Source organism: Mya arenaria, chromosome 9 (assembly GCF_026914265.1).
Source record: "Mya arenaria isolate MELC-2E11 chromosome 9, ASM2691426v1".
NCBI classification, from domain to species: Eukaryota; Metazoa; Mollusca; class Bivalvia; order Myida; family Myidae; genus Mya; species Mya arenaria.
The window spans coordinates 22,422,251-22,449,359 of NC_069130.1; the positions used below are offsets into that span (position 1 = coordinate 22,422,251).

The window sequence follows — 27,109 nt, forward strand, 5'->3', positions numbered from 1 at the left end:
TGTGAGACGTTTATGAAAATAAATACATTAAAAAGAATATAGAAACACAATTTATCAAATGAAATGAATATAATATGTTGCAATATTGTTTCATCTTAATATAAGAAAGTAATATGTTCAATTCCCTTGAGACAACGTAAAGATTTGCTTTGTAGCAACAGATGTGGAATTTTGAAAGGAAAATCTTAAAGGTTGTTTAATACCAAAGGTGATTATAAACCAGCATGTTCAATAGAGTTTACTTGAAATCATTTTATTTCATTAATAACTTATTTCTGATGAAACAATACACTTTTAACACTGTCTTAAGTGTGAACCTAAGCTTAAACAGACTCAATAAAACTAGATGCTTTGACATATTTGAAGTCGAGTCTCTATCATTCAACACATTTTGAAGCCTAATTTCATTATAGATTACAGATGAAACCGTGTATATGCCAGTGTCCTGTTATATTTCATGCATGAGTTTCTCCGAATAGTTTTTTTAAGGAATGCATTCCGTGGTTGATTACATTATCGGGGTATTAACGCGGTTGGGCTGGTTAAGGTGTGTGGAGTCCTTCTTCGGACTCCACGCATGCGTTGACCAGTCCAATAGCGTTCATAACCCCGATATTGACATCAATCACGCAATTTATTACTTAAAATAACACCAATTATTCATTATTTATTTTCAAAATTGTTGCAAAATAGTTAATTTTATTTAAGAAAACCTTTTGGTAATTCTTTCTTATCCATTATGTGCATAGAACAATACGACTCAAGCCGGAAACATTTTGGAATATGACGTCATTACAACGCGGGATAAAATAAACAACTTCATAGTTGATTTTTATCGTAAAATTGAAACGCTGATGACAACAATATTAAAACAAATCATAATTAATACTTTTCAACATGTTGATTGAAGCTTTTCGTGTCCTGCTGACACCATTGAAACAATAACAAGATAATCACTTTTCAATGTTCATGGACATTTATAGGCGATACGAGCATATCCGATGATGTTGCGTTCATCGGATGATAATCACAATTGCCAAAAGGGCGTTCTTTTAAGGAATGGAAATTGAGTTGTAAGTTTTGGAGTGTGGTGCAAGTGTATTGTTTGTACGCTGGTTGTTACATATCTCTCTAAATCATGTTCTACAAGGTGTGTTGGGTAATGTGTTTAAGTTTGCACGTTTCGAAAAAGGAGGAATAAGTTGTATGCGTTTCTCTTTGACCCGATATTACCACTGATAATTCAAAATTAATCGTTGAAGTCGATAAGGGTCGGAAAGTTTAATATGAATGCGATCTACCATAAATATTATCTTTGATTGTTATTTAGCCATAGCTCAAGACAAACAGTATTGACATGTAATTACGTTGCTTTTAAAATATGAATATAATCATAACGAGGAGTAGACCAAATGACTAATTCAAAAACATAATAGCAATGAATCTAAAATATATACTAAACGTCAATTGTCCATCTTGGAATAAACCTGTTCAACATTCTAAGTGATCTACATAACGTTCTCTCTCTCTCTCTCTCTCTCTCTCTCTCTCTCTCTCTCTACCATCTCGATTTTAAGGAGTTCTTGTTAAGATCTTACATGGAAGATATAGTGTTTGAATATAATCTAAGTAAACGGTATTACCGGTCTGCTAATAGTCAACCAAAGAAAATTCATATAACTTTGCGCATCAAGTCAATTTTCTACACAGAAGAGCCAGTATAAAATAGTCTTATGGGCTATTACATGCCTGTTGCAAATCAGATAGCTACGCGGAAACATCTCTGAATCGGTTAAACACCGGATTTCGTTCTTATCCCGTCTGCTTCTTTTTCTAGGTAGAGCTTGTATTGGACGGTAATACTGACTGTGATCTATACTGGAATACCAAGATGTGACACCTTATTTGTGAGTTCATATTGTACATATAGTATATACTATCTTGATGTTGATGTACTGAAATATAATTATGTAACACATCATGATGCATATTTATGTTATGTTTTCTGCATATGTTTTTTTCTGTATATGAAGGCCGAGAACTAAACATATATAAAATAATGTACGTATTTCCTGTTTTAAGTTAATAATATATTAATAGAAGACATCATTCCTGTGATAAAAAATATGTTGTCCATTAATTAGATATATGAATTGTTTGCTTTCAATCTTGTCACAAATCATCTAGACTACGTTTGTTATTCAATTATTGGCATTAATGTCTATGAAATATGTTATAATTAGTGTAGTATGTTAATTTACAACCAATTTTATTACGATGAAAATCGTGTAAGATGTTTTTTCATAATGCAGTCGACGATATTCAACCGATGAAACATTTCAGTTCTTAACTAATGCTTTAAAGAAGCATATCAATATCGATAAAATTAAAATAATTAATCGTTTTTAAAACATAGTGGTTTTCGAACTCATAGGAAGCTACACATTAAATAATTAATTTGTTAATTAAAGTTGCCATTATTTTCCCATGCAAGCTTTTTGTCAATCTAACAATTAAAATGAAATAACGTTTATATTAGAATGGTTTGTTTTTTATATCAATTATTATTTAGGAGTTATTTGATTCATAAATTTGGAACCGAATCATTGACTAAATGAGAACATGATGCCTCACTCACAAACAGAAATCAATCTAGAACATTTAAGAACTGTTAGGTTTCTTTTCTTTACGTATTTCTTCATAAAAAATAATAATTTCAATACGGCTATAATTATTGCGTTATGGGGGTATCAATATATTACCATCCATTATTTTGTTCAATTATAACAAAACATATTCCATTTAATGAAAAGGTACACATTTAAAAAAAAAAGTACTTCAATACAAATAGTTAATCATTGAATGGGAAGCTAAGAGCTGCATTATTTATTGAGAAATAGGTTGTTTACAAACCATTATTTTCCCATTTATTATTTTACTCAGTATGGCATTAACAATCAAATGCCAATCAAACTTCACAAATTTGACAGCATTTAAATGATATACAAATCATATGACCTTACGAATTTTATTTATTATTAAATGGAACACATCTATTGTTTTAATGATAACACAATACCATGGGGACCCCTATACAGAGATCCATTATCGTGATTATCATTTTCGATTTTTTTAGATATGATTAGTTCAATGAATTCAAACAATACAACAGATGAATATTTTAAAACTGTGAATTCCCTTATTTGCACTGACTAATTTTTATTTGAGAATGTTATACAAATGTCGATATTTGTCTATAAAATAGTGAACACTACATGTGCAGAACATTTGTTTTATCTTGACTAAATATTTATATTCATGTTCTTTTGTATTCACATTTAACGGACCTTTTTTTCTCATATTATTTTGAAGAAACACCTGCGTAACTTTACCAGACAGTTAAACTGTACAAATTATACTGAATATGATTTATCATCGCCTATCAAGGGTTTATTAATTTATTTTTTAATGAGAGTGAACATAATCCTATTGATAAATATTTTACATCATCAATCACAGTCAATGCATTCCGGTTAATATCTCCTTTCACTGGCGTATTATTAAAATTAATTACAAAACTACGTAACATTTTTACGTAAAACGATAGGCTTGTTCAAAAACCACCTGTGTTACCATTTTGCCGTGGTTGTACTTATAATTCAATAGCGTATTTTGTCTTTTCATCAAGCATTGCATCTCACTGATTCCGCATTGCGTCGACATTTTTGAACGTAGAATTGCTTATTATTCGCGGTTTTGTAAACAGTATATTTGCTATGTTTTCAAAAGCTTTGATTTGATAGTAGTTTTCATTGTATTCTGCGTTTGCGTGCAATCGTATAACTAAGTAATATTTTTATATTTTTTTGCAAAAAGTATTTAGTTCTAAAACTAATGCACAAAATATTCACAAAGGACACTTTTATTGTGCTTTCCAAAGACATAAAATTTTCATCAAATTGATACAAATAAATCTGTTATATTACATTCAAAATTATTTTTTCCATTTAATCAAAACACCTTTTGCCGAAGGATGATTAAATTACCTTCTTTCTTTCCATTGGTTAAACGATAATGTTGCTCAATTAAAAACATAATGTGGGCGCTTCCGGTCATTTTTAAGTTTAATTTATATGAGATGTTTATTCATATTTATAAGGTTATTAAATATTTTATTTGCATTTTAAATCAATGTTTACTAGTCCATTAGTGAGAGGAGGACATGTGAACGTTTAACCCCATATGATAAATTGATATCCGCCAGGAAAATAACACAGTGCATGCACAATAAATTTATCAATTTGGAGATGTTAGGTTTTTGTATGTCTGCTTGCAGTAATGTTCATTTCAAACGCAAACGACTCGTCCCATTGCTGTTACCAACTGATTTACCGTGTATTCTCACGTTAGACAGGCAGATATCGCAATTATTTGCAAAGGTACTTTGGTTATTTTCTCGACCTTCTTTTCCTGAAAGAGAGCAAGGCATGTGTAGTTAATCTGATACGGGTATGTTGTGAATTGTGAAAAGGATGTGGAAACAAATAAGCATGCATTGAAATGACATTTAGGTGTTGAAACGATAAAACAGTTTTTTTTTATAAATACAATGTGAAAATGTGAAAACATACAGCTAATGACTATAAAAACCTAAGGTGGCATAGAAAAGCTCTTCAAAACAACTGGCAAAGGGAGTGTCGCAGTATGCTATCCACTGGTGACTCAGTGAATGCAATATATTAAAATGACTTAATTGAAATTAGTCTTGGCAAAACAAAACATAATATCATGCAAAAAACAAAAGAACTAATAATTCCTACAATATTTAAATATTGACCTCATAACAGCTTTTTGTGATTTTTCTACAATAGTATTCGTGGCAGTTTCTTAAGTTATATTTGACTTTAATTTGTTAATGGTAAAATACACAGAATGTTTAGTGAAATAAGACCAGCCATATAGCATAGGATACCAGTATCTTTTTCATTTCCAAAATGACCAAAACCACCCAACAAATCGTTCTGAAGATTCGATCGATAAATTCCAAATGTTTTATACCAATAATCTTCCAGAGCTTTTGTAAAGCCATGTTTATGTTCCGCTATATTGCTGCTTGCCGAGAAAGCACAATGCAAACCCCGTAAGCGTGTTAATTGGAAGATGTAATGATTTAGTCTCTGCTAGGATAATTTGAGTTATGCTCTCCAATATAGCAACAACATGATCACCCGTATAATACACTAATAGACAAGTATATATTGCAATTGTCTGCGAGTTGTACTTTTATTTATTTGGGAAACATTTCCTTTTCTAATATGGACTAATGGCTTGCCCATGTTGGTGTCATTTAAATAATATTTTATAGTGGTGAACATACTATTACAAACTTGTTCAGCATCCAGACTAATGTCATTTTCTTGTTATATGATTCCCCTTGCAGTTTCATTAAGAATGTTTCAATTTTACTTTATACTGATTTCAGACTTGATTGGTTTAGGGGAAACGCTATAAATATACAACGTAACATAAACTTCCAGTACAAAACCATTGGACAAAATGAACTTTGTTCTGATGTATCGTTCGATAGATAAACCATCCTTTTTTAATTTTCCACAATTCGTCTAAAATTCTTCATGAACAGACGGTGTAATAAAATCATCCTAGAAAAAGCGTCGTAAATATGCTTGTTTTGACACAAGGTATCTTTGTATAGTTTATCTGATATTAAATCGCTTCTGTTGACCCGATCATTTAATATCAGATAGACATCACTTTGTCATTTTATTAAGAGAACTAGTAAAAATGACCATATTATTGTACACCCGGGATACTCTGGACGACATTTATGTCACCATTTGAGTGCGTGTTTTTTTTTTCAGCCATAACATACTTGGTGTGTTCCATTAAGACTATTTCTTTTAAGTCGTAGTTGTTTTGTGGTGACAGGGCCTAATTTTTTATTCTAATCGCCACTCATCTGAAATGATTTTCACAATAAAATATTTAAAAGCATTTTTGTATGTTGTTATGGGGTATTTTTCCTTGGTAATTGAGTCCGCTATTCACTAAACATTAAACTAATTGTTATAATGTTAGTCGAAAATTAATATCACCCAAGAACTGAAGGCATAACAAACCTCGTATTGTATGATTTGACCGTTTAATTTTAAATTGCTGCTTTGGGTGTCCTTCGGTTATTGTAAGAGTCTCTTCAAAAACTATTTTGTTGTTGCTTTTATTATTTAAAACTCTTTTTTCATAGGGCATATCATAATTAATTCACAATCGTAAAATTGGACAAGCATAAAGGTCGAACTATTCTGGAACATTCTATTATGTTCTGGTTATGCAAAAATGTATTCACGTTTCAAATGGGTTTGGCATAACTTTGAAAATCTAGGTTTACAATTCTGTTTTTTATAATACCCAAGTTTTGAATAAATCACAGAATAAATAAAATTGAACTGAAAATAATCCAAACATGAACTTGAACTTTTACCCTTTTAAATGAGAAAGGCATTAGGTGATTTTAAATTAAATATACGTAAAACGTTGTCTGGGTGGAAAGTTTCGGACTTTCGAAACGGAAAACCAACTATTTTTAACATTCAACTTATATATAGCAAAACAAACTGCTATTATAACGTTTTATATTATAATGATGCACGTTAAAAAGTAAAGTTATAACAGAAAAGAAATAAAATAATAGTTTTGTTACAGTTGTATTGTTGTATCTAAAAGTTGAATGTCGCTAAGAATAAGTCCGCTTTTGAACATTTATTCAATCATTTTTTAAGATGATTGGAATTCTAAATAAAAGAGCTGTAACTAGTATACCCTTTTAAACCGAGCAGAGTTACATCTTAGTTGCATAGCAGATTATTTATGAAATGCCATTATTTTGATACTCAGAATGAATGACTAAAGTGTGTATTTCAAATACCTATATTTATTATGATTCATATACGGTCTCAAAAAAACTTTATAGTAAAATGTCCAAACATTTAAACAACGACTAGCAAGTAAATACCGTGGTTAAGAACCGCTTGTGTTTCTGAAAAGTGAAATTAGCCATTGTTCGGGAGAGCCGTTTGATTGACAGGTTATAATAAAGAACAACAGGTTACTGCGTAATAGATCTGTTCTTGTACAGATAGACAGATACTTCTTACTATGAAATAAATGGACGCAGTATGTTATACATCCTGTTAGAGCTGGGTGGCCAAGCGCATGTTAGTTATGGAATGCAATATTTTGTATCAGGAGTATTGCTCTTTGAGGTAAAGTATGTGTCTGACTGCTAAAAAAACTAGGAGGAAATTTATTAAAAGTATTTACAGGGCCTATCTCAAAGTGTTCCAACTGTTTTAATAGAACTATAAAAAGCGTTGTTAACTTCAACAAAGCTAAATTTTAAATATAACAGTTCATAATATGTTGTTTATTTAAGTTTCATATTTCATATAACGTGACACCACAAGGGTACTTACAAGTTGTGTTTTGTTGCATTCAAAGTTAGACAAAAACATCTGCTATTAAAATCATTTTGCTTATCTGTAAAATTATTAATTGGTATCTTAACTTCTATGTGAATCCTAAGCTCTGTCAAAAGATACGTTAAATTTGAATTTGTTTAACCGTTTGAAAGGCGCAGTGTTGCTGCAGTGTGTTTATGTTTATAATTGACGATAGCTCATTTCCAGTGGTATAATACGATTTATATGTTCAAACACCTACATTAACCGACATGCTGCGTAATATCTTCAAGGTTGAATTATTCTGCAAAAACATATTGTTATATATCAATTATTCTGTAAAAACATATTGTTATATATTAATTACCTAATTTGCTTAATTACATTTGCTAAACAGAAACATGCTTCAAAACAAATTTCTCCTTACTTTTTCACGCATTCATTAATACTAGCGGAAAGTTATCAAACGACAAGCCTGTTTTCATTAGGAAAATGATGTAACGAAAGAACAAAACAAAAATTGATCATAAAAACACTTTAACGATGTTAAGGTTGATGTTCAGAGTGCTTCGTTGATTAAATAGTAAAGTCAAATGAATAATAAACCCGGGTTTATCGCATGTTATGCTGAAAATAACTAGCAGATGTAATGACTCTCAATACATACATCATTGACCAGGAGTAACTTTTATCTATATATTTCACATAATTATTTTTGGCAACTTAGGTCCAGTACCATACCATTTTCAAAACAATTCGGAAATTACCGGGAAGTTTGGACAGTATAATGCATTTTTATTTAAATATAAAACACAAACTAGTCTTTCGTCTATTTTATATGCATACTATTATGCAATTAATAAATTCATTTGTCTATTTTATCTTTACCATAGCATTGCGTTTTTAATCAAATCATGGAAACAACAGAAATGTACATGAGTAAAATGATCAGTAGAGACAAACAGTCTTCATAACGAAATGTTCTTTGGGTTTCGGTAAATTTTATACAATTCAAACATAATAAGAATGATATGGAATGAAGGGGCTACTGTTGATGTCAAAACAAGTTCAATCCGCACTAAACAAAAATTAACCAGTATCATAGCAATACATGAACATTACTTCGGAGGAAAATATTTTGAACACCCATTACATGTTATAACGCCATTCGTGACGACACAAAAAGCGTACCATTACTGTACTAAATCATGGAACAATTGACATTAATACTTTGTTGTGGGAGTCTTTACGGTTGCTTTACGAGCTGTTTGCAATGCCCATTTGGATACGGAGAAGATGCCGTCCGTCGTAATGAAATTTCCATGGTAGTATTTTGCATTTAATGGAATGTTTTATATATCCGCTTTATTTGCATTTATATCCTATACCAGGATAGGTTAATAAATTACACACTCGTATACCGACGAATATTACACAGAGAATTAAAAGTGTTTATTATCATGTCAATTTCAAAGTTAAGCAATATAAAACATATATGACAAAGTATTGCAAGACTTACCGTTTTTCTAGGATTAATAAGTCGCAACTAAAACATCACTCGTTATGTGTCCAATGTATGATTTAATCAAATGCACATGCAGACTGTATAAATGACAAATTGTTAATAACATAAGTTTTTACTGACGCACATTTAATGAAATTAAGATTTACAATAGAAAAACGTGTATTCTACCAATGCGAAATACATATGCAGTGCAATTGCAACAGGTTTTGGTTTGAAGATGTTTATCATTTGATATGCGCACAGCTAAGTCGTTGGTGTTAAAGCATTGATCGTGTATATATTTCTGTCATGTTCTTGCGTCTACATACCAATGCTAAGTGTACAGTGTTTCATAATTGCATATTTGTTGAGTGTATGACATTTGTACTATTTATTTGGCGTTATTTAAAGATGCCCCAAAAGCTTCGTGGTAAAATGTCTTCAAGTGAACCGCCTATTCAATGAACTAAAACTAATGCCTGAGCAATCTAAACATTTCAAACAGTGGCCATACCATATTGATTTATTTGATATATTTTAAAAGCGATAATCTGTTTCGAAATTAGGTTTAAATGTTGAAAAAGCTACTTGTCTATGAGAAGTTATTGCCTGATGCTTGCAAAATCAGATTCGGTTGTCAAATTAAAATAAAAACACTTCAGTTGAAAAAACATCCCTCTTTTTATAAAGGGCGTTCCATATTAACCCCTCAACTTCCATTCCTTAAATGAACGGCCTTTTGGTAATTGCGAATAGTAACGCAACATTTTTTATATGTTTTTAAATCGCGCAAACTCGCGTATTGATATACACATAATTTTGTGTTATTGTTTGTATGGAGTGAGCAGGCAAAAAATAAAAATAAACACGTTGTAGAGTGTAAATAAAGTTTATGATTTGTTAATGCTTGATTGAAATTGTTAAAAGTTTCAATTTTACATTAAGAAGTTAATATAGTTGACTAGTTGTGTCCGTGGCAATTAAATGTGTAAACCAGTTGGGTTGTTCTTTATACAGAATGGAAAAAAACCCCAAAGCGGTGCGGTTTCCAATTTTCTCTGATGAAATGATGTATTTCTTAACAATTTTGGAAATTAATAATGAACGATGAGCGTAGAATTAATATGATATATTCATTCCTTAATTGTACTTTTGTACTATGGAACTGTCTATGTTCTGCAAGCATCCACCTTGAATGTATACATGTATATTTTTGAACTCATTCATCGTTGTTATTATTTCTAAAAAAGGCTATCTTTATCTTTATCTAATTTACTCCGAATATTGTCCTTGTAGATTTACAACAGAAAATATTCGAGTCTCACATTCATTTAAATGCAGCATAATCACTTATAGCAATATGTAATAGTAAGGAAAACCATTCATGTACAATTTTAAGCCAAGCGAAAATTTTGTAAAACATAATTATATCATGTGAACATATGGACGAGAGTGGTTTAGCAAAATAAGTGCTTGTTTTTCATCCGTTGATGAGCTCCAATAAACGAATCCTCTAAAAAGTCATTAAGATAAAGTAATAAGCAAAAACATAGCTGACAACACACGGTCACGAACGCCAATCACATAGCATTGTTTATAAACCATGTCTCTGACTGTTCAATCCTTGGCAACATTATATCGGAGAGAAAAAGTATGGGAAACCTAACTTACAAAGCGAAGAGCACTTATAATTCCATTGTATATTGGAATGTTCTGTCAGTATATGCTGTTTATTAGTTATTTAAGCAAGTGTCAAGTTAGCAAGAACATTGCTAGTAGTATCCGTGTAGCGCAAATTGTTTAATAGTTTTCGGTTGCAAGAACGTCACTTGCAATATTTATCGACATAATGCTATGGTGGTGTACGAACGACTAGGTAGTACCTCGGAACCCTTCAGCGATTAGCCACCAATTATCGGAATATCTCTGTATGTGTCAACCAGGTATATAGTTCATATTTGAACAGACATTTAAGCAATAACTGATTGCGATTTCTGTTAGCAGTAATTCCTTGATCGAGTGTACAGTAAACAATCATTCCATGACATGGCATAAATCAAAATATGCCCATTCGACATTTAATTGTAGTTTTTCAGAAAAACGCGTCAAATTGTATGCCAAAGTAAACATCATTTCGGAAATTGTGTCCCAGACCTGTTCTTGCTGACGATTGATTTGGAGGTGAGAGCCGGCTAAAATTCCAAAAAAGTAAAATATATCAAAATGTTATTTCACTGTATGAAAAAGTGAGCATACAACACAGCTTTGTTTTTAACTGAATGTCCTGATTTTACAATATTTGGTCGCACATTCGTTTACAAGTTGGAACCATAATGAACAAAATAACCTCTACCAATGACGTCACCACTATGAACAGAATAACCTCTACCAGTGACGTCAACATAATGAACGGAATGACCTCTACCAATGACGTCACCATAATTAACGGAATTACCTCTACCAGTGGCGTCATCACAATAAACAGAGTAACATCTACAATTAAGTCACCATATTAAACGGAATAATCTCTAGTTATATCATTAATGACCTCGCAGTCACATATTTAATAAATAAAGACACGTGGTAAATATGGTTTTTAAGATACTTAAATATGTATTCTCTTTATATACATTCGACAATATATTGTTTAGCAAATCGAATAAAATTAAAGCTGCCCTTCCGAATAGACGCCCGTCTATTAGGCAATTGTTCACTGGAAACGATTAGGGAAGTATAAAAACAAACAAAAAATACCCTATTGAAAAATACAAGACACCTTACAGACACTGGAGACGCACACGACAGAGACATACCACCCGTGAATCAACATATCAGCATTGTTTTTGTCAATGGCTTTGAAAGATAAGCAAAACATAACTTCACTTGAGGTTTATTGATAATTATCAATCTTACTATTGGTAAACCTTGTCTTCATTATGATTGAGGAAAATCTGTTCAATTTTAAGACATTGTTTTTGTTTGCAACGCTCTTGTAGCGAAATAAAATGTTTACTCTTCTGAATTGTAATCCTAAATGCAGATTGCATGCTGATTAAATTGAAACTTTGTACTTCAGAATTCCCCTGAAGTGTTCTGACATCTGTAAAATGAAACAATTTAGCAAATCGCATTCAAATGGTATGGGATCAAATTTGTACCCAAGATTCTGTCGCCGTTTCTAGGATATTTAAAGAATAAAATAAACAATTTAACATGTTCAGCTTAGCTTTTTTTGCCAAAACCTCTCTTCGACATGTTGTTCAAGTGTTCATTTACGAAATATGAAATTTGTTCTGTGAACAGGAACAGTGTCCTTACTTATAACAATTATTGGCAGAATTTATCTATCTTACATTTGGTGGAAACAATACAATGACAACTAAAAGGACAAGCTCTGAAGTCGACAATTCAAAACTAAAACACAATTAAATGCACAATGCAAGGACTTAAACGAGAATGAGCTAGATACACAAATATATACCACACAGCAAATGCACAAATACTTACACCACAAACAGACCGTACACGCAAGTGTGTCTTTTAAAGTTTCGCTGCGTTACATTGATAATTGTTGGTACTAATAAAATAAAATAATAGTGTTGACACATTATATAATTCCACATGCAGCCATATTTAGTATGATCATAATGTGTAATGTCTTAATATATTTCTATCACATTGCTTTTGTTAGAATATTCTCGACCAAGCAAATATTTTTTCTTAAAAATATGTTATATGTAATCGAGTCTTGTATAATATCACTTTTTGTAAAAAAAGACTATATAAAAAATCGAATTTTAAACCAATATGAATGTCTTTAAAAAAAGATATGCAAATTACATTTCCTGACGGTCGTTCTTAATGTTTATATGATTGTTTGATTCAGACAACATATATTAGACAGAGGCATAAAGTTTGTGTATTATAAAACATACAGGGTCCAACAATCGTCGGAAGGTCCCAAAACAATGCAGTTATTATTATTTGCGACAAAATTTGTCTATTGAACATGTCATATACCATATGTCATATGCAATAAAATATATACTCTAGTTTAATTCACTTTTCATATTTATCTGCAAAGTTTGAACGAAATTTTAATAATGCAGACCAATTTAATTTAAAGCATCAGCTTATATTGCTGTGTTGGGAGTTCAACTGTCAATTTAGAATCAATTTAAACGTTTTGCTAATGATTCTGCGACGATCAGTTTTCCGTCCTTTAAAGCATGCTTCAGCAAGAAACAACAAATACTATTACTACCACGGAAATGAAACAATGATATTGATATGATTTGTATCAAGAGTATATTCTGAAAAAAACAATCAAAGTGTATCGACTTATATTCATACAAATGCAAAATATATATAATTTTAATTTTTATTCAGCTAATCACTATATTAATTTTCCTAAATGTCTCATCTTTGGTGATCGTGTCATTGATTCTCCAGTGTTTAAAATAAGTAATCAGTTTAGCATATCACTTTCATTTTATATTTATTTGCTGACACATATTTTAATGTTTGTGAGTCCGGTGCCAGTGGACTTTTGTGTTATATGTTTGTATTGTTCGTGCTGTTTAATTTGTTAAATTGATACAGAACAATGTACTAAAAGATGAAACAACGGCGTAGTTCTTATGTTTACGGGGAAATGAAGTTGTGTTCCATGTACTCTCCGTTACAGCAATATGCCTGATTAAATCGTAGAGCGATGCTTCCTGACCAACGTGACTAACGAGTTGACTAATTGAAATGACCATTATTTCCATAAGGCAGCACCATTTTTCGATGACCTTACCTGTGTACGCTATATTGTCACTAGAGACCGAAACTAATCCCAACCCTTGTGACAGTTGATTTTTCTTATTGAATTGACCATACTCTCATGACATAGCACACTATACTGGCACCAGGGACCAAACTTGTGACTGACATATTTGATGACTTATCAAATAACATATCCGAGGTATTTGACACAAAGTACTTTGATATTAAGGGTAAACGTTATTTGTCTCACATTAACATTAATATTAATGACAAATTATTCGGTTATTTGTAGCTTTTCTTCGCGATTAAGCAGACGGATAAAGAAATGTGTAAATAATATTTCACAAATTTGGCTGTTCAAACATTGTAGATACAGTTACGGCAGCGGATATGGTAAAGCAATTTATGTGACATATTTCCCTTACCCCGAAAATGCTACTATATTACTTCTACATATATAATTCGTATTTTTTAAAGAATATTTTTATTAAACTTCTCTAGAGCTTCTTTCTCATTAATTTTACACATAAAGTACATATCAACATACACTTCTAAGGTCAAAATATCAATAAAACAAATAATATAAGATGTAGTCAGTTAATGCCAATAAACACATTTACAAAACAGTTTTTGTTGTTATTACTTCTAGGAAACGATAATTAAGTCATACGGATATCAAATGAGTATAATTGAAGTTACAGTTTCATATATGCTTGCCTTTTCAATCATCTTTTTAAGGATTTAATATTGCTAGGTTAAATATTTCGCATATGCTAGCCACAATGTCTCCGTTGTTTCTAAATGACAAGCCTGAAATGTTGAATGCTATAAATTTAAAAACAAAGCATTTCTATTAATATTATTTCTGAATGCTTTATGTGACACAACACGTTTGATGCCAATAAGAACAAATCAATTTGCCATTTGTATGTATGGTTGAGTTAAAATTAAAATGTACAGATACTTATAAAACAAATAGAAACAATATATATTAGTATTATTATATATAAGACATATGGTGACAAATATCGATATAATGTAAGGTCATTGACGAAAGCAGACGTATGCTGGCAAACATCAATACAATGTAAGGTTACAGATAAATAAAACCTAATATGTCAAATCTCAATACAATATAAAGCCATAGATAATAAAGACATGACCTGTCAAAGCTCAATTCAATGTAAGGCCATTGACTAAAGAAAACAAAATATGCTAGCAAATCTCAAAACAATGCAAGGCTATTGATAAAAAAGACCTATGCTTAAGGCTAAGGATAACTAAAGAAACATGCAGGCAAATCTCAAAACAATGTAAGGCCAAGAAGCAATATGCTGGCGAATCGCTTTACAGTGTAAGGCCGTAGATAGAAGAAGCAATATGCTGGCGAATCGCTTTACAGTGTAAGGCCATAGATAGAAGAAGCAATATGCTGGCGAATCGCTTTACAGTGTAAGGCCATAGATAGAAGAAGCAATATGCTGGCGAATCGCTTTACAGTGTAAGGCCGTAGATAGAAGAAGCAATATGCTGGCGAATCTCTTTACAGTGTAAGGCCGTAGATAAAAGAAGCAATATGCTGGGGAATCGCTTTACAAAATAAGGCCGTAGATAGAAGAAATATGGTGGCAAATCTGAAAACAATGTAAGACCATTAGTATATAGGACTAAACGATGTTTGAGATATACCCCGACAATAGCTTACATAAGCTAGGATTTTATTCTGCAATGTTATCTTATTCTCTCAAAACAGAAATAAGTTTGGACATTTTGTACTCAGCTTTCAACTTCATTTAAGGTCATTATCGGGGTATGAACGCAATTGGGCTATGTGTGTGTCCATGCGTACTTTGGCCAGCCCAATTTCGTTCATATCCCCGAAAATGACAACAACCCTGCAATTCATTCCTTTTATTTATACCAATAGTTCATCATATCATTCATTTTTTTTTAAATACTTCATTTCATTTAAGAAAACCTTTCAGTTAGCCTTTCTTAGCATTTCTGTAAATAAAAGGACCCGAATGTAACCGGAAACATTTTTTTAAGCTAATAAAACATCGATGTCGGTTGCATGATCAAAAAATAATAAATTTGCTTACCCATTATTTTAGGTCATAGAATATGATTCTACATCGATTTTCAACCCTTATCATAGCATGCTTTGCCGATAAGTTTCGACGGATGTTAATAAATATACACTTTGACTAGAGATCTCAGTAATACTGACTTATTATACCTTCTGCGGTACACGCCATAATTAAGCTACTTACATCAATATATAACATAAAAGTTGTATGTAAGTACACTCTTTGACCGGCACCTCAACTCAAGGACGTATGAGATTTGAGACACACGCCATAAAGCAACTGATTCAAATTAGGAACCTATTTGTTGCGTGTATTCAATGTTTTAACAAATCAAAAATGAGCAGTGCTGTGTCAATTTAAATGTCTGCACTGATGTCTGAATAAAATAATTGTCATTTAATAACCTTAAATCGAACCTGCTGTGAACATTAGTTTCGAATACTTCAGGAGTTTATTTCTACCTTAACTCAACAAGACCAATTCATGCCTATCATAAATAAAATCCCTACCACGATTGCAAAATTGTAAAACAATTTATACTACTTATATTCAGAAAATATTAATAATTTATAAAATAAACGACTTTATCCTGCTGAAAAAATACATATTAAGGATACATAACTATTGACCGCATTTGTTTAAAATCAATGCTACTGAACAAAAGAAAACGATGCGTTTGTTTCCCTAATGAACGCTAAAATATTAAACACAGGTATATTGAACACAAGCCAATGAGTAGCATGCATCGCCTTTGCACTAAAGCATATTCAATACATGTATATGCTGAGGTAGCATGCCCTATTGAATAAACTTCTATTAAACACAGGTCATTAGAACACACTTTTTTACCTCTTGTCCAAGGTTGTACCCATATACACAAGTCTACGTTAAGGTTTCATTTGCGCTCAATTTTAGGTAGAGGAAACATCGATATTTTACAGAATTTACGATTTTGTTGGCGCAGCATCCCTTACTTTGCACACATTCTTGCTGATATCATATCCCTAATAAATACCCTATTCTGAGGCTGTATCAATATTTTACACAGCGGTAACGAGCACACGTCTTAAACACAAGTACTTTGAACACACGTCTATTGAACACACATCTTTGCTGAGGTCGCATCCTTATCAAGCACAAGCCTATGTAACAAAGGGTAATGCCGAGGCATCCCTATCGATCAAAATTATTTGCTTAAGTCGCATCCCTTTGAAAAAGATGGTGTATGCTGAGGTGGTATTTTTACTAAAAACAAGTGTATTGAACACACGTATATTGAATAGAATATATAATATTTGGAACTCAGGACTATGTTTAGGTCGAATAAAAAAAACACATGTATATTTAAGATAAGGTAATGCCGAGGCTACAACCATATTAAATACAAGTCTTTTAAACGCAGGTCTATGCTGACGTTGCTGCCGTATTCGACAACAGGTCTTTTGAACACAAGTTATGCTTAGGTTGCATTTGTTTGAGTTATACAAGGGCGGCTATGGAGCACAGTTCTATTGAAAAAAAAATATTGGAAACTAGTCTTTGCTGAGGTTTCATGCATAATTTACACAAGTCAATGCTCTTGGTAAATCCTTATTGAACAAACTATTATACTAAGGTTGCACCCGTTTTAGACACTAGCACCCGAGTAACGATCAATGCAGTATGAACACTATCAAAATAATACCAAATAATCACACAGGTAGTACCAGTGGCATATATATATATTATCACAGATGTATATTGTTTTACTTTTTGATGGCGTACCGTTTGTGTATCTGATGCGTGTGATCAATACGTTGTGTTAATACAGATATATTCACATATATATTTCCGTTGAGTTTAACATTTTGCATGTTGCTATTTTCAGTTGGTGTAATACTGTTTGTGGATTTTATTTTAAAGAAAATATTTTTGTCAACTTTTTTGATTGCTGTATTTCATCTGGTTGAAGTATTATTAAATGACCGTATTGACACCACTGATTGTTGAATCTGTGCGTAGTACATATCTCAATGACAAAACAAATGAATGGCCTTCATGTAGGCGATAGATTATGTAGATAAAACAAGAATACATTCAAAGGGATTTAATATAGCGGCTAATTAATTTATGCCCTAAGGAAAACTATTTGAAGCTTGAAATCTAATGAAACGCTAGTCATTCGCTCGACAGTGATACGTGATTCGAGATATCGATAATACAGGAAAGAGTCCTAATTGGGAAACATCGAACTGATAAGACGCTGGAGGAAATACTAATAGCATGGCAATATTAGTACAATATATTCTGAGCAAATCGCATTATAGAAGTACTGCACATTGAAGCAGGTAAACTATTTATAAGCTGTTCATGAGTTTGATGCAAAAGCAGCTTTGCACTTGAGATCAATTTTGGAAAGTTAAAGTGAGGACATGCAGTTTCAGAATGTAAACGAGTGAAAAAGGACGTGAGCTCTAGAATGTCGGTATTTTAGAATTTACCAATAGTAAGGCAAGTTGTGTTAACGAATCAACATAAATGAATGACCATCAAAATTGTGATAAGCGGATCGGAGAACGATTGACAATTTAGAAATGTACTCTATAGAAGTTTTGACGCATATTTATTTCGGTTTTAATAGTATATTTCAATAACTTGTGCACGTGTGAAGACACACCTAGTATGCATTAGCAAAGAAATACCATTACGAAATACAAACAAAGTATACATACGACAATGCATAATATAAATGCCTATGCATTTAAGTACACAGCAGTACCATAATTCAACATCGTCTTCTAAAGTCGTTAAATGGCATTTTCAAATTCGTTCAATATAAATCAAAGATTCCGTGTTGTATTATTAGTCAATGCTAATCAATATTATTCTTTAACAAAGTAGAAACTAGTACTTCTATCTTGTTTATTGCGATTTGTCAGGTAATTAACGAGGGCAAAAGAATGCAAACGAATACATTGAGACAAAGTATTCTTCGTAAATGTGTTTTTTATAAATAGCTAGTGGGCCTATCCGTGTGCCTCTTAACAAAGGATTTCCTTCACATTTCGACTACTTGGCATGTCCATGTTAATTTCGTAGTACAACTCTAAAAATCAAACACTTTCTAGTTCATGTCTGAAAAGCCTTAGTACAGCAGTATTGAAAGGTCAAAACAAGTTCAATACAGCACAATATAAATTCACAATATAAAAATTACAAATATCTCAGAAACTAATTGGCATCTGTCATAAAAGCAATTTCTAATTGATTCTATAAATGTTTAAAACAAATCTGTGGAAATTTCGTCGCGTGTATTTTCTCTTCAACAATGCAGTTAAATGTCAATTCAAATGCCTTCTTTAATGTCAGGACGATTTTCTTGTCAGTTCCGAAGACGAAGTAATAGCCTTGAATAATTAACCGCTGGGACAAATACAATTAAATATAAGTTCCTGTTTCATCTGGAGAAAAACTCTTGTCAAAGACAATGTAATTTCTACGAATGTTGAACGATTGTATCGATAAAAAAATGATGACGATTAGCTATTTTTTAATGCAGAAAATATGATAGATTTGAATTAATATTAAAAAACAAAAAATACTATTTTTGCCTTTAAATTATATTGGTTAAAACGGAGGATGCAGGAAATGTCGCTGTAGTCTCCATTTTCTTTTCCTTATATTGTTTTTGAAATATGGATGCATATACTGTTACAAAAACACACAAGTTGATTACCATAATTTCGTAAAAATCGAAAAAAATCCTTGAATAGATAAGACTTGTATGAACAAATAAGTGTTTTGGTAAAATATAGCTATGATAATTCTTAATAATAGTGCAACTTTTAAGGGAACACTTGCATTCTTAAGAGGATTCATTACTCCCGACGGATTGTGGGCTTTATGCCAAATAATTCGTTTGAAAACCAAATTATTGTGGAAACAACGAAGCATATTGAATGTTCGACGGTGTAGACAATTGTTAATATGGAAAAGGTCGCAATCACCCTGTAAAATGAAACTCATAATGCCCATACATAATTAACATATTTGGCTTCTGTAATATAACTTATGCCATACCTAATTGATTCTGTATTCAGCAATACAACGCAATTGGAAAACCTACCTTCCTGGCGGCAAAGCACCCAACAAATCTTATTATTTTGATAACAGATGCCTTTGAAAGCAGATGTAATGGATTTTACAATAAACAGTTGTAGGGGTGTCCCAATGGAAGATATTTCTTTAGTAAGATTGATATCATTTGAACAGCTTAGCCTTAAGTATACTTCGGGGCTCAATTTTGGCGTTCTATAGAAAATAGAGCAGGTGTCCCAGAGCCGCAGTCGTATGGTGCCGTTGACTTATATCATATTACGGTACATTTCTGAGTACCAATCACATACAACAAATACACATAACATTTGAAAGGTCCTCGATTGTCATTAACGATAAATGCAAATACCGAGTACATGCTACCTTTACAACTAACACTTGTTTAACAAATAAGCCTGGGTTAAACAATATTCCGACGTAAATATACTCAAACTGTTTTTGGTGCATTCGTGCAGAATCGATCTACCTTAATTTAATGAGCGGCCAATTTGAAAAAAAATGATTGACATTGGCATAGACAAAACCAAGAACACTTACAAAACATATTTGATTTATTCTAAAGGCTGAACAACCTACGAGCCCAATGACTAAACATATATACGTTAAGGGATTTTCGTAAGGTTGCGTTAACTCTTTATTTTATATATGTTCAAAATAGGTACAATGGCACTTCAAGTTCCTAACTTATTTAAAATATGTATAGCAATTTAAGCCAACACCCATAACGCACGATAAAAATAAGAACACATTAGCTTCATTAGTAAAAATTTATTTACCGGAACCATATGTAATATCATTTTATATTAAGCAAAATAGTGCAGCTCATAATACATTCCTTATATGATCACACAGTTACATTCATGATCAGATCCAGAAAACCATGATATCCTTTCGAACGTAATAAAACCCGGCATTACGGACCCACTCGTGAGCAAACATTGTGATAGTAAACAAAACAACTATTGACATTTACACTCTAGTCTTAGAGACGTGTGACGAGAATAAGCCTCATTTTCTAAGATTGACATACAGAAAAAATCCGTGACATTCATTATTAATCGTATGTGTCAGAAATGTGATATTTACAAATGCGGGTAAAAACATGACATATGATTAAATATAACAGTGTAACTGAAGCACAAAAAAGAAAAAAAAAACAATCTCATTACAAACTATAAACAAACACAGTGCAAATGGAAGAGTTATAGTGTCAGCTTTGTAATTGGTATTGTTTCATATATCTTATAATATTCTTATGTCTGCAAATTTGTTTGCATTGTACGGGATTTAATATTTGCAAAATAAATATGGTGTTTGACATTTGGATCATGCGTTAACATGCCTTTGACATAAAATTTCGCCTTTAGCTTACTCATCTTCTTCATTTTAAACGCTGATTGGTCATATTTCAACCAATGCATGCATAACCTAATCAAATACAAACTTTGATAAACCTGTTTAGATTTTGACGATTTTGTTCAAAGCGATAATCTGATTCGAATTTAGGTTTATAATGTTTCAAGATCATATTAATGCAGTCACTTATGCCAATGGTTAGTTTACGATTTGATCACGAACGACAGCAATTAATTTCGCGAAAAACCGTTTTTCTAGGACGCATTGATTTTATATTTTCAGATTTATAACGGCACGTTTTGCTTTACGGTAATATTGATAGCAGAAGGTTAGAATAAAAACTACTCATTGTTGACGTTCCTCTATAATTGTATAAAAAAATAAAAAGGAAATATGCGATATAGCAACATATTTCATGAACAATATCCTTTTCAGTGCGATTTTAAAACACATTGATCAACCGTTAAGGCTTCGTCATCGATATTGGTGTTTCGTAGTAGTAAATGGAGTGTTTACATGTCTTGTGAAGGTATTTGTCGTAATAGATCGCTCATGAGTCTCAACTTATCCGTTCAGAATGCGTAAAACAACGTATACAACCGTGATACATTCGAGGCTTGTTCTGCAGAGAAGTTACATTTATTTAACAACATTCTAAGTGGCCTAGAGTGGATTTCCTTTCTTGAACATCAAATTTATGCTGTACATTTTCCTAATGTACTAGGCATAAATAGTATATGAAAACAATATACGGATTAATTATTACTGCCCTGTTTATAGTACGAAGAAAATGCATAAGTCTAGAACGTGCACAATAAGTCAATTGCTAAGCAACAGAACCAGTAGAATGTAATAATCCCACGGGCTATTCCAGCCTTGTTGGAAATCAGATATCAACGCGGTAACATCACCGAGTTTATTAAACGCCGTATTTCGTTCCAATCACGTCTGTTTCTGTTTCTAGGTAGAGCTTCTACTGGAGGGTAATCCAGGCTGCAATCTATAGTGGAATACCAAGATGTGACATCTTATTTGTGAGTATATATTGTATATAGATCCTTTACTATTTAAATGCTAATATTATCATAATACATATTTATACAATAATCTGGTTTCAAATTTATTCGTTTTGCGTTCTGCATATATGCTCCTGTAAATTAAGAGTTTGTGATTGATGAGATAGTTAAAAACTTTTTAGTTTGTATGCTTTGAAGAAAATATTATTTATCTTAAGAATTAGGTACATCTAAAATAGTGGTCTTTCATATTTATAGAAACTGCAGATCACACATTCTCAATTAAAATTCCAGAAAATTCCTTAAAGTAAATATTTTTAAACTAACAACGACTTTTGCACCGTTGCAGATTTTAAGAAGTTCTTGATGATCGGCGAAATTTATATTCAATGTTTGGAAATGACTACTATGTATGTTTTTAAAGCAGTAAATATAGACAAGAAATAAAAAAATACATCTCTTAATGGAATAATGTTGTAAAATAATTCCAAAATGTCTGCAATGTTAAAAGCCTCAGAGCCACATAGGATTTAATAATTAGAGAAAACAAATAAAAGGGAGTATATAACTGCGATGGAATCACATAGAATATCTGATAAAATCCCGAGGTCCAAACGATGCTTTAATAAAAGAATTGTTTTGGAAATACCAACGGAACTCAAAACTGCATTATTGATCCACTATATGCTTATGAAGTAGATAAGTGTGCAGGGCATACAGTAATCAAGTTCTTGATTCTACAGCAGATGCGATGAAATGAATGAAAAATTATCAATGCTGTTTTTATAAAAAAAATGGCAAATTGGTACTCGCTCATGTTTTGTAAACTTCACTGTTGTATATGACGGTATAAAGTGTAGCGAACCATAAGAATGGTTCAACTATGATTCCGAAGGCTGGAACCCTTCAGCAAATGTTGATATTTGCTCGAATATCGTTTTTGAAGACCTCAATTTTCATAAAGGTGTAAACAGCTTTGTGTTTGCGTTATAGCTTGATTAACATTAGCACGTCATGATATCATGTCAGGTAAAAATGTCAAAAGTATAATACTTTAAGACTATCGTGGTGGTCTATTGGTTCAGATGTTGATTCATTTGGTTAATTGTCTTTATTTTAGGGTTCATACCTCGCTTAAACAAAAATACTGTTCTATACTTTAACTGTGTTCCCCAAATTCGATATCAAAGAGAATAATAATGATGAAATAAGTGTTTTCAGATGGATAAGACTATTTAACCCATCACGTCTGAGATAAAAAATGCATATCAATAGGCATTCAGAAAATCACGTGATATGCATATTTCGTAATGACGTCGTGTGCGCTAAATTTAGATTATACTAGTTACTTGTTTTGTTGCATGTTTTCTTGGAATAAATGAATTGTTTGGGGATAAATGATATTTTTGGATATACATACACACAAATAAGTTTACATTAGTAAAACATACTGGGACATTAAACGAGGATAAATGAGTAATATAGCTTTGTATTTTATTGTTGAATATGAAACTAAAATAGGTCTTGCTAATTGACAGAAAACACAACTCATATCTGTTTATGTTGTATATGCCTATGCTGTATTATAGGCCGGATGCATTTACTTACAATGAAAACGGTTCTTTTTGCGTTTATGTTTTATGAACACTGAAGGGCACGCGAGCAATTTCCATGAAGAGCGCTAGAGCTTCTTGCCTTTTTGCTCGCTCGCCCTACCGCGTTCATTCAGTATAAAAAACATAATGTTATCACTACTTATATATACATTAGTTTTCATAAGGATTGAACAATAAGTAGTATCTACTGAAACAGAGTATTATTTTTCTTCTTTAAGAAATGTTACAAACAGCTGTGATAATTAGCTAACAGTCATTTATCGCATGTTTCAGCATTTCAAAACTCCCGTTTAATGCCATGAATAATCCGAACACGGACATAAAGCATTGATGGTTTTAATATATTTTTTAAATATCTACATACAAATTTATAACTAGTTCACTTTCAAAAATTCTACTTTTAGTTTATCACTATATTAATGTTCCTAAACCTCTAATCAATGGCTATAGTGTCATGAACTCTTTTTTTATTGAACTCGTTTATGCTGAGGCTGCATCCCTATTGAATTATCCTAATGACATGAATTGTATAGCGCAAAAACATACTTTTAACGTTCAGATGTGCTTTGAAATCAGTGTAGTTTGTATTTGTTTGTTCTTTTGTTTTGGTGGAAAAAAATAACAACTGAATGAAACAACAGCGTATTAATAATTAAACAGTTGTCTAAATAATAGTTTGTTTCTGCTCCTTACATGAATGTGTCGATATAGACTAAATCGAATGCGATGCTTCGTGACCAACGTGACCGTCGTGACCAATGATTTAATTAAAATGAACGGCCATCATTTAGTGACCGAACCAGTACACACTATATTGTCACTAGAGACCTTAACTGATTGCGATCGTTGTGACCGAATTCGTTGATTAATTAAATTCATCATAAAATGTCGATTCGCCGTCCTGTTGACATACACATGCATGGTATTTGACAGAATGTTACTATCATTGAAGTATAAACATCTGATAGTTAAACCCATATCAATTGGTTAAATTGTTCTTTTCCTCGATTGGTAGTTTAAACGTTTCGCGAATTTATTAAGCAGACGAAATAAGAAATATATAAATATTCACAGCGTTGACTGTTCCGACATCGTAATCTCGCAATACTGTTAAGGCACTGGATGTTGTAATAATGTTGCAGAACTTGTTGAAGCAATTTTATGTACAAATTCTCGTGAATAAAGGTTGTAGCGCACAATCAAGTATATCCTAAATTCTGGTAAAATGCCTTTAAGTCTTCTTTCACATATTTAAAAAAGGCTAAAGTTTCGTGCAATTATTAAAGAATTTTATATTTTAATCACATGACAGCATACCATGATTTGTAAATCTTAAATGGTTTCAATTTTAATTCATGATATGTTAAAGGTATTTATGTCGCAAGCGTTTCAATTTTACGTTTAAATGTGATTTGAAGTCATGACTTTTTCCCGCGTTATTGTAACATGCTATGATAAAATATGGGTCGTTCTATTTACAACATTGGCCAGAAAAGAAACCATGTAAGGTTTTTCTTAAATGAAATGGTGTATGTTTTAACAATGCTTGAAAAACTAATAAATAAGTGTTGTTAATATTAGTGATGAAATGCGTGATTGATGTCATTATCCACGATATGATCGCAGGGTGGCTGGTTAAAGAAAGCATGGAGTAATTCGGACTCCACACACTTTGGCCAGCCCAGCTGCGTTCATTCCAGGATAATGACACCAACCACGCAATTCGATTCTTAAAAAGCAATCAAGGCCAACATCATGGGCATACAACACATGTACGTTTAATCTATGCCAACATGCGTACAACGTTTCATTAATGTATTGTACGTTTTCTTAGATAACTATTATTTAAAATGTAAACAACCTATCACATGGCCGCTGACGACGGCGATACCGGGGCTTTTAAAATACATTGATGTGTATACTCCAAAACTAGAATGATGTGATACAAATACTTAATTTATTTTTAACTTAATTTATGCCTGTCCGTTTCAGTATTTGTCGACAACTATAATGGGGAAACTTCGTGAAACTAAGCAAGAACCTTATACAATTTTAATTTTCCATTTTCTAAAACTCATTACATTATAAGAGAGTTTCCTTTTATCATTCTGACGATATGCGGACTCATAAACCATTTAGCGAAGTCTAAAATTAATGACAATTTGCCAATATCAATGATGAAATACGACTCAAATGGGAAATTTAAATGTAAGAGGGCCTTCATTTGACTGGAAAATTGTTGATGTTATCAACTTACCAAACTCCAAATATACTAAATTAATGTGGAAACCATATATTATGATTTTGTAGGAGCTTGCGTTTATCAAATGGTTTCTTTGTTATACAGCCATCCCGAATAGATAGCAATGCCGGTTGGGGTCAATAAACAAATTTAGTAAATCTAAAGGACATACAACACTGATTTTATTCAATGTATAGAACCTTTATTTATATCACGTAATCCGATAAGCTACATCGCTGTTTGAGACTAAGACTGTATTGAATAACACCCATGGTCTTATATGAGCATGCATTAACAACCATCAGTTCAATCATTAAAATAATTCGTTGTCCATGTTTTCATTCGAAGCTCCTTTTAAAAGTTTGCATGATAAGAATTTCAAGCACAGCAATTCCAATGCTTCTAAATTCGTTGTGTGTCATGAACGATTAATTTAGTCGGTTCGATGTCGGAATTGTGAGCATTTACAGGTTGTTGATAATAATAAAATTATTTTTGGAGCTTGATTTTAGCGGAGTTAAGCTAGTTACAACTCTTGCCAATCACCAACAAAGGTCCCGTTACGGTTTAAATATTGAAATATTTATATATAGGAACTATTTTCTAATTGATTCAACAATTCGAACATTACAATATGAAACCATTTTAAAAATATACATTAATGGGGGTTTTATTTACGAATTATTAAATCCATATTAAACAACAATTCTATGCTAAAGTTGCATCCCTATTGAACACACGCCTGTCGAATTTAAGCAAATAATAAGTTTGCAGTCCTATTTAGCATAGATCTAGTGGACACAAGTTCACACTGTCGTTGCATCTTTTGTTCACACATTTCGATTCTATGTTGATGTAGCGTTGTTATGAAATGTCTGCGATTCACATACACGAATTCCGGAAAACTCCCATGAGCATTGATTAAATCAAATGTCAATGCCTCCC

The 27,109-nt window shown here is 32.0% G+C and overlaps 1 long non-coding RNA gene across 2 annotated transcripts in view; it reads left to right on the forward strand.

Moving 5' to 3' along the window:
* Window positions 1-27,109, forward strand: part of LOC128203758 (uncharacterized) — a 340,403-nt gene that overhangs the window by 247,094 nt on the left and 66,200 nt on the right. For both annotated transcript variants that reach the window (XR_008256036.1, XR_008256037.1), the window contains exons 7-8: window positions 1,838-1,907; window positions 22,255-22,324. This is a non-coding gene — a long non-coding RNA (uncharacterized LOC128203758). The remainder of the gene's footprint in view (window positions 1-1,837; window positions 1,908-22,254; window positions 22,325-27,109) is intronic.